Raw genomic sequence first — 10,535 nt, forward strand, 5'->3', positions numbered from 1 at the left:
TCTTAATCCATTTGTTGAGTTGATTATTAACTTCAGCTTTATAAGCTTTGAACATGTCCAAAGACTGAGATTTCTCATGAATGAGATATAAGTACCCATAACGTGAGTAATCGTCTATGAATGTTATGAAATATTGTTGACCATTTTAGGATGCCATAGGGAATGGCCCACAATATCTGTATGACTTAATTCTAAGACGTCTGAAGATCTGTTGGCACCCAATCTCTTGGTTTTGGTTTGTTTCCCTTAATGCAATCGACACAAACATCAAAGTCTATGAAGTCAAGAGATTCTAAAATACCATCAGACACAAGGCGTTCAACTCTAAATTTTGAGATATGACCTAAGCGCCTATGCCATAATGATGCTGAGTTTTCTTTATTTAATTTGCGTTTAATACCATGTGATTCCACATGCAAGGTTTCATTATAGAATGCAACTGTTTCTAGCAACTAAATGTTGTCATAAGTATTTAAATAACCAGTTTCAATAACATTTGAATTTAAAAACAAATTAAATTGATTGTTGCCGAATGAACAATAATATCTAAATTTGTCCAACGAAGAAACGAAAACTAAATTCTATCTAAATGACGGTACAAAAAAAGTGTCTTTTAAATCCAAATAAAAACCAGTTCCTAATAACAACTTAAAATGCCCAATCGCTTCCACTTCTACCGATTTTCCATCGCCCACAAAGATGTGTCTTTCACCATCACTTCGCTTTCGGTAACTCAGGCAACCCTGCATAGAAACACTTATATGAGTAGTATCACCAGAATCTATCCACTAAGTGTTTCTAGGTACTGAAGCTAAATTAATCTCAGAACAGACCAAATTAAGAATTATACTTTTCTTTGCACGCCAAGCATGATATTTGGTACAATATTTCTTTACGTGTCCAAACTTATTACAAAAGAAACAACTCTTTGTAGCTTGTTGTTGTTTCTTTTGAGCTGGACCCTTAGCAGCTTCTTTCTGATATTTTCTTTTCTTGTCCATTGTCTTTAGGGGCACTAGCCAAATGTGCACTTTCAGACTTATCACGCTTCAACATTTCTTCCTCTTGCACACAATGAGAAATGAGCTCATTTAGGGTCCATTTCTCCTTTTGACAGTTATAGCTAATTTTAAATTGATTAAACTGTATAGGAAGCGATACCAAAACCATAAGAACAAGCAATTCCTCAGAAAGCTTGATCTTAAGTGCCTTAAGTCTTGAAACAGTATGAAACATCTCCATAATGTACTCTCTTATGTTTCCTTAACCCTTATACTTCATAGACATCAAAGAAGTCAGAAGTAATATCATCTCAACCTTATCGTTTTTAGCAAGATGTTTCTCAATTTCATCAAGGAAACCCTTGGCTTGAGTAATCTCTTTAGATTCTGTACCCTTAAAGGCTTCTGGAATGCTGTGTTTCATGATCATTAGACTCATGCGATTTGAATGATCCCACCTCTCAAAATCCCTCTTAACATCAAGGGTACTTTCCGCAGTGAGAGGTGCATGTTGTTCTTCCCTTAGTGTAAGGTCTATGTCCATACAGCCAAGCACTATAAGTAAGTGCCTTTTCCATTCCTTAAAATTAGTCCCATTAAGCATGGGTATAGAATTTATATTAGCAGATATTGTGGCAGCAGAAGATGAATTAGCTGAATATAGAACAAAAACAAGCTTAAATCAATATTCATAAGTAAACAATAAATTCAAGATAATGGCTAATCCCATCTCAAGATACCAAACACAACATTAATATCAAGTCTTTGGACAGTAATATTAACAGTAAACGGTACTCTTGTTGTAGCAATCAAACATTGACAATAAATTATGTCAAACAATGAATTAATCTTTGGACTAACTTATTGTTCACATAAAATACCTTATAATTGTCATACATTTATCACCACAGATGTCGTTGAAATTCTGTTAAATATTAACTTACCTTTGGGTCAATCAATAAACGCATGAATCAAAAAAACATATAATCATCTTAATATTATAAACTAATCTAGACAAAAGAGGTCACTTTTGGTGGCATTTTGTTTCAACTAATTTATTTAAAATATTAGACATCATTAATTAAAAGCCAAAATCCGAATTTATTTGTTTCAAAATATTTACCTTAATTTCATCTTTCAATGAAATTAAAAGATAATCATATATATTTATATAATTTTCCAAAACAACATGCATTAAACCAATCAAAGCATGTGTATATTATATACACTACAGGAGAACAGACTTTTAGCGGCGTTTTTTTTGGAAGCGCCGCTAAAACTATTAGCGGCGTTTTCACAAGCGCTGCAAAAAATGCCGCTATAGACGACGCCACAAAATTTACCGGTGCTTTTTTCACAAGCGCCGCTAAAGACCATGACCTTTAACGGCGCTTTCCCTACGCTAAAGACCATGACCTTTAGCTGTGCTTTTTTTACAAACGCCGCCATAGAACAAACCTTTAGCGGCGCTTTTGTCACAAACGCCGCTAAAGAATATAACCTTTAAAAATATATATTTTTATTAAATAATATTTATTTTCTATATTATATTAGATTTTTGAAACTTTAAACTATATACTTTTAAGGATAAATAAAAATATTAATTAAATTAAATTTTCTATTAAAATTTTAACTTTAAAACTAAATATAAAATTGATGAATTTAAATTTAGAATTTAAATATTATGTTTAAATAAATGGGCAATCTACCAACAACAGAGAGATAATACAATTTATGAAAATTTATATTGATGAGAATTTTTAGATAAATTTTAAGCACATTTACATTTATGGAAAGAAAGAAAAACAAAAAGCTCATACCAAATTCAAAGTAACAAAAATGGAAGAAAATGCCAAAGAATCAAAGGGAATGTCGTCCAATTCAAAGAGACAGCACTCGGATGATTCTAGTCCTGGTGAAAATTGGGGCTTCTTCAGCTTTGCCAAGAAGATTACATATGTCTACTCCAAAAAAGACAGAGCGATGTTAGATATATAAACATCTTACATAAATGTACATGAGATATAGAAGTAAATTAAGGATGTTTATTCTAACTTGTCCAATAAGGGGAATATCCAGTTGTGCAAAAGGGGAAATGACTTCCACTTCAACACCTGCCTCTTCCTATGTTTCCCTTATTGCCTCTTCCTATGTTTCTCTTACTAAGTTGAAAGCAAAAATTAACTCAAAAAATTACAACAGCTGACTAATACATGCAAACATAGCTAGAAAAGTACCAACATTTCACCCCAGCCATACCTTCATTCTTCATTTCTTGGCTCGCTTAGATATGTGATCTTGAGACAGCTCTCTGCTTTGCTGATCCTGATCATAACAAAATTGACAATTTTTTTAAAAGACCGTAGTTTTCAATTTTTTTTGCCTTGCCTATGAGGATGACAATGAAGTTTAGCTTCATTCACAATGATACAACTTTCATCACCTCCTGTTTTATCTAATGGTGGAACTGTTCTACTTTCTTTCCTACCAACAACACTCCCTGAGCTATCCATGGTCCAGTTATTTGATTGTCCTGCAAAGTTCACGACACGAATTATACCATACAGCTTAGCAGAAACAGACAAGATAAAAAAAAAAACTTGCATATATATATTACTTGTGTAATAATTTCCCAAGAATTTATATATTTAAAGTGACTCAATGTATACATTTAAAGATGATAATACAATAGATGTAATAATTTATATATTTCTTCTGTAATATTTTATCCTATTCAACATTTTTTTCTTTTTGAAATTTTTATTAACAATTATATTAAGATATTGAACACATAGAAAATTTAACACACCAAAAATTTTCCATGAGAAAAAAAACCTAAAATATTAACAAAGTTCAAATACATAACGAAGAATTTAATAGAAGGGACACACACCACATATATGCATGTATATATATATATATATATATATATATATATATATTGTTTAATATGCTCTAACCGATGAAATAAATGGACAAAATTTAATATTAAAAAGAAAAGAAAAGAAGCATGCCTCTTGACAAGATTTCGTGCACTATAATAAGTTGTTCATCCAAATGAATTATTTAAATTTCAAATCATAAATACATATTAAAAAGCATAGTAAACTTAAAGTAGAATTGAATCATTGACAATCTGTTTTATTGCCTACACCTTAAGCGACTAACAACCGGCAGTAAAAAATCAAAAGAAAGATCCAAAAGAAAAAAATGAGATCCAAAAGGTTCACCGGATATTTACTATAATCCATAACATGGGGTGTATCTGTATAATGGGCAGCCATCTCACGTAAGTGATTTGCAATATCAAAGGCAACAGGATTATAACTTGCATACTCATAATCCTATAAAAGTAAGCAGCCAATCAACATCAAGAGAATTGCATAATCATTACTTTGAGAGAAAATAAGTCTCGGACAAAAAAGAATGATCACTTATCGAGTAGCAAATTCAAGATCATATGAAATTTCTATCCTCCACAAGATTATTATAAATCAAATTCTGGATGACAAACCCCGACATTCAAAATGTTGAACAAAGCCCTCAGATCTCATAGCTATATCAGGTCATTCGCAGTATTAACGAATTGGTTTTCATTAAAAGAATTTACCAATCATCAACTGTGAGAAAAAAGAGATGCAAGAATAAGAGAAAAAAAGGATATAGAGAAAGAGAGAATTATAGATAGAAACTAGAGAAGATAGAGTAACAGAAACAGAAGGAGAAAGAAAGAAAGATTGAACAGATGAAGATAGTAAATGCTCTGAAATTCATCTGTCTAAGCACCACATTTAAAAAAACAGAACAAGAACTAAAACTCGGTTATGCGTGTCGATATCAAGATATCATCCAAAAACTCGACAGGATAATCGATTCAAAGATTTCTCATCATAAATGCATGTAATCAAGTAAAAACTCTTAAATAAGATAATATGGATATTATTTTGTTTTTAAAGAAAGCCTCAGACCGTCCTAGTTCATGAGTTTCTACAAATTCATACAGCACAGATAGAACTGCATTTCGAAAAATCTCAAATAGTTTCATCATTGGCTTCTTTCACAAATTGCAAGAAAAAGATTAAAATCAAAATAAATAAAGAAATAAAGAGGCACCAGATCTTCCTATTCAAATAAACGAAATCATAATACTCGATTTTGAAATTTTTCGAGTATTATTGATTCGAATGTTCATCATTTGGCCTCTATTTTGATAGAAAATAAGTAGTGCAACGTTTAGTAACAAATGGAGAAAACAAATGAACAATTTATCGGAAAAGAAGTAGGTTGATAATGAAAAAACCTAGAGATCAAGCAGATGGCTGAAGAAACTAAGATTCAAAAATTTAAGTAAAAGGATGCCTATGAGAACGAGTGCACGAAGATGCATCTCGAATCAAATCCCAATTCATTATTAGTGCTGTAATAAAAAAGCAACATTCAAAATACCCAGAAGAGAAAGAAACAATGAAAACGAAGAAAATTAAAAAAGAGGGTGACGACTTACATGACCGTGAGGCTCAATATGCCAAACTCGAGCGGTTTAATCGACGAACCGGAAGCAAGCTTGGTGCGGTGCAATTCGAACTACCGAATGCACCTTTGAGAAAGGATATCAAAATATTCTTCAATTAGGAGAGAGAGAGAAACAGGAAAAAGAATCCAAAAGAAAAAATCTTACTTTCTTTTTGTGACGGTATAACGGTAGATCCCAATGGCGGCGCAGATGATTGAGGCGGCGTCGATGCTACTGCTGCTTCTTCAGCCATTGCTTCTACTAATTTCAGGTGAAATTTTAGGATTTCTTTGGGGAGGGGGGAGGGAACCGATTTTGGGAAAAAGAAAGGAGGGAAAAAAAAAAGAGATTTTGGGATTTCAGAGGGAAGGGGGAACTGATTTAGGGAAAAAGTTTTAAGGCATTTTGGGTAAAAAAAAACGCCGCTATTGCTTATCTTTTGTGGCGTTTTTTATAAAAACGCCGCAAAAAGTCATTTCCCTTTACACAAAATGGTGCCGTTTTACTCTGCTAAAAATCTATTATTTTGTTTTAATATATATAAACTTTATCATTATCTCTTAAATAATTTAAACTATATTGATAATTTTAATATATTAAAACAAATATGATCTTTTTATAATTATATAAGAAATTAATTAATATATAAATTAAAAAATCAGTCATATACCCAAAAATAACTTTAAAATTATTTTAATTAATAGTATTTTATTTTTTCATTTTTGACATGTGCTTTTCTATAGTTTTACTTTTAAATTTTTCTCAATAAAATCCAAATGTTGCATCAATTTTCCAATAGTAAATCCTAAACCTAAACCCCAAACTATAAACCTATATCCTAAACCCTAAATATATATATATATATATATATATATATATATTACAAGGGATAAAAGTAATTAAAAAAGAATCTTATTACTTACCTAAACCCAAAAATAATTTGATTTTTTGTTATCTTATTAAAAATCCTAACTCTTAAACCTTAATAGCCTAACCCCTAAAACCATGAACAATACTACGATCCCAACTGTAAAACAAAAAACCATAAACTCTAAACCATAAACTCTAAACCAAAAACAATAAACATTATATCATAAACCCTAAACCCTTAAACCATGGACATTAAACCTTAAATCTTAAATCATAAATTCTAAACCCTAAAATAATAAACATTATATCATAACCCCTATCCCCTAAACTCTAAACCATAAAACATAAACCATAAACCCTTAACCCCAACCCTTAAACCATAATTAGATATTTAATTATATGTATACACCTAAATTTTGATAGAGATACATATCGAATTATATATGAATTTCGATTTAATGTGTAATTGTAGATGTGAAATTCTAATTGTGGTTTAAATGTATAATTGAAACTTTAATTTTGATTTAATCATACACATTTTAAAAATAAATACATCAATATATTTTTATATTGAATAAATATAAATATTTATGTATGCAATATATAAATATAAAATGATGTTATATCAATAATTGTGTTCATAATTTATACTTTTAGGATTTAACCTATTGCACACTAAACTATTGTTCACGATACTTTCGGATTTAACATATTTTGATATATATATTTTTAAAATAATAATTTATATTTATCTTATTTAGATTTATATTATAAAAAAAATCTAAGATACACAAGTTAAGTAGTTTACCATATTTACCTCTAAATTTCAAACCCCAAATCCTAAACTCTAGGCCCTAAACACTAAACATAACCCATAAACTAAATTACTTTTTTGCGGCGTTTTTCTAAAAGCGCCGCTAAAACCTCAACCTATATCGGCGTTTTTCCAAAAGCGCCGCTAAAACCTCGACCTATAGCGGCGTTTTTCCAAAAACGCCACTATTGCTTAGTTTTTAGCGGCGTTTGGATCAAAAACGCCGCTATTGCTTAGTTTTTTGCGGCGTTTTATTGCAAACACCGCTATTGTATAATATTTGCGGCGTTTTTTGTTCAAACGCCACTAAAAATGCCGTTAAAGCCTTATTTTCTTGTAGTGATATATTTATATATATATAAACGAAACATATATATGAATCAATTTCTATAATTTTTTTTAAATAGACACATAATTAGTTAAAGAAAAATAAATGTATATGGTTTCATAATGAAACGCAAACATCAACATCTACTTTTAACAAAACTTTAATCTGAAAATATAAATAAACTATAATTTGATTCACACAACAATTTCCTCAAAAACCAAATTCATAAAAAAATTTAAAACCCTAAAATTTCAACATAAATCCTCATAAACATCATCACTTGCCCAATTTCTATACCAAACCCTAAAATCTTGAATCCAAAAAATTTAAAAGGTGTATGATCAAAACACCAAACTAAAATATTAAACCCATGAAATTTCTTGAATAGATCATTTTAAAAAGAATACAAATTTAATCAATTCTCAATGATTCGACATGACAAGGCTCTGATACCGCTTTTTAGAATATGTAAAATAAATCTGAAATAAAACTTAATAAACCAAGTTCTATCATGTCAAATCATCAAGAATAAATCAAGAACAAAACTAGATGCGGAAGCGTACCTGAATCCATGAAATCCTTGAAGTTTTATCAGATCTTGGGGATTTGATCTTCCAAATTAGAACACAAAAAATTCAGAGAATATCTGCTCTCTTTTTCCTAATGATGGGATATTAGAAAAGATATCCTGTATATAATTTGGGGATCATAACCCTAGTATTTATAACCTTGGCATATTAGTTCTAATCAATTTCTAATTAGCCATCATTGATTAGATTTTGATTAGAACTCAATTAGTAGAGTATCTACACATATTTGACTTATACTTTATTTAATAATTAAAACCCAATAAAATTCTAACCAAATTAGATTATTTTTAATTTTGGCTAACATATCATGATAGTAAATAATAACATGTAATTATCCTTATTATATATGTGATGTCCATATTTTCCAACACTTTCATGTCTCGAGACTAGTCTGGAGACTTGCCTCCCTTGTTTTCTTATTTTAGCTTCGATGTTTGGATGCTCGAGACAAAGGGTATCTCTCTCGAGACCTGAAACAGGGAAAAATTAATTTAGGTTCGATGTTTACTTGGCTCGATACCATAGGGTACATGTCTCGAGTGTTGGAAAAATTCGGTTAAGAAAAGAGTTTTCAGTTATAGCAGAAGTTTAAAATTTTAAAAATTGAGCCGACTTGTAATATTTATAGCAATTAACTTTTCTAAAAAAAGTATATATGCTTTGTATGAAACGAATTTGAAACATTCTTGGCTTTCAACCAAGCAACCTTTGCTGCTATCCTTGTACTCTGAATTGTGTAAGTGTAAGCTTGAGTGGCATGAACCAAACACATAACAACAAACTGAAGGACTACTTTCAGTGTAAAAGTAATTTCTCTCTTTATAAATCAAAAAGTTTGTTATTTCGAAAAATAAAATTTATGCTTAGGAATAAATTCACCCTATTTTTCAGTAGAATAACAATGTATGAATCAAGTTTATTTTCCTTTACCGTAGGTGTCAATTTATAGAGAGAGAGGTGAATCCAGGTTAAATAAAAATAACACAAATAATATTTATTTAATAGAAAATACACTCCTACTCCAACTGGAGTAGAGGTGAATGACACACCCTAGATAATAAAACTAGAGTTGCAGCCTCTCATGTGATATGAGAGATTTTAGGTCTCTCATGTATTGGGTTCAATTATATATGTTTCCTGAACTTTTGATAAAATTAATGTTAATTAATAAAAAATCTTAATCTTAATCTTAGTTTTAACCTCAAGCGGAACAATAGTGTAATACTAATATATGAATGAGAAAAATACGAAATTATAATAGTTTTCATATTTACCAAGCATTTTCTACTATTGGTTACTATTTATAAGTAATTATAAATAAAAAATTAAAAACAATATTGCCAATCAATAGAAAATGATAAATATGAAATCATTTTATTTACCCATTTCATGAATTTATTGAAATTAATACAAAATAGATGAGATTATTGATAAGGGCAAATCTTTTCACAATCAGCCTGCACATTAAAACATCCTAAATCTGGTTTTGCAATACAACAATAACAATTATGTAACCCGTTGCAAAGCAATCTATGGCATGGTGACAACGTTATTGCATCACTTTCAATTTTCTTCCCATTTTTTTCAAACCAATCCATATCATTTTCGGTACCTACAAGTTTTCTGCTTTTACCTACAAAATTAAACATCCAATATATAAGTATTTTTCTAATGAAATAAAAAATACGAATATATATTTTTATTGAGTAAGAAATATGATTTTTCAACTAATTTAAACCTGGAATCTCATATAAATTATTTACTAGTATGAAACATATATACTTACATTCGTAAAGATCCAAGTTCTCAGCGAAGATAATACATAAGAGAATTAGACAAATAGAAAAATACTTGAAATTTGCCATTATATCAATAGACAAAACGATGGTATGATTCAAATTAAGAATTTGGGTTTTCATATATATAAGTCTTTAAGTTTAAAGTTGAAAATTTCACCAATATGGAAATAAATACTTTTAAGATTTTGTGTTTCCATTTGTATTAATTATTTTGAACTTGGATTTTTCATTCATATGGAAAAATTAACTTATTCATTCCTTTTATTTAAATCTTATAAATCTTTTGAGGATCTTTGTTTGTTTGTTTGTTTTTTTTCCTATAAAGTAAAGCTTGTAAATACATATAATTATTTAGTTATTAGTTGAAATATGAAGGTTTGAATAATATTTGAAGGGTTTGAACAAAAATAAAGCTTAAAAATAAGCTTAGATAATAATATTAAATCTGTTTAAAAATGGGTTGAATTTAACTTTACTAATCAAGGCTCAGTTTTTCTCATTTTCAATTTTTATAATATGTTGAAAAAGTTATTACTCTTTTTTCTCTATCGTTTTGCTATTCTAAAGAGTGTTGCTGCCATCGATTACGTTGACTTCTCCAATCACGATGAGAGACGTTT

The 10,535-nt window shown here is 29.6% G+C and overlaps 2 long non-coding RNA genes and 1 other non-coding gene across 3 annotated transcripts; all 3 read right to left on the reverse strand.

The window, feature by feature from the left end:
• Positions 1–2,758: 2,758 nt before the first annotated feature.
• Positions 2,759–3,150, reverse strand: LOC128285202 (uncharacterized). The gene is made up of 2 exons (XR_008275650.1): positions 3,057–3,150; positions 2,759–2,962 (listed from the first exon to the last, which is right to left on the reverse strand). It is a non-coding gene; the product is annotated as an uncharacterized LOC128285202 (long non-coding RNA).
• Positions 3,151–4,960: 1,810 nt separating this feature from the next.
• Positions 4,961–5,053, reverse strand: LOC128285887 (small nucleolar RNA snoR20a). Its single transcript, XR_008276434.1, has one exon. It is a non-coding gene; the product is annotated as a small nucleolar RNA snoR20a (small nucleolar RNA).
• Positions 5,054–9,471: 4,418 nt separating this feature from the next.
• LOC108479095 (uncharacterized) lies at positions 9,472–10,025 on the reverse strand. The gene is made up of 2 exons (XR_001870411.2): positions 9,903–10,025; positions 9,472–9,749 (listed from the first exon to the last, which is right to left on the reverse strand). It is a non-coding gene; the product is annotated as an uncharacterized LOC108479095 (long non-coding RNA).
• Positions 10,026–10,535: the final 510 nt, after the last annotated feature.

Source organism: Gossypium arboreum, chromosome 12, assembly GCF_025698485.1.
Source record: "Gossypium arboreum isolate Shixiya-1 chromosome 12, ASM2569848v2, whole genome shotgun sequence".
Classification (NCBI taxonomy): Eukaryota; Viridiplantae; Streptophyta; class Magnoliopsida; order Malvales; family Malvaceae; genus Gossypium; species Gossypium arboreum.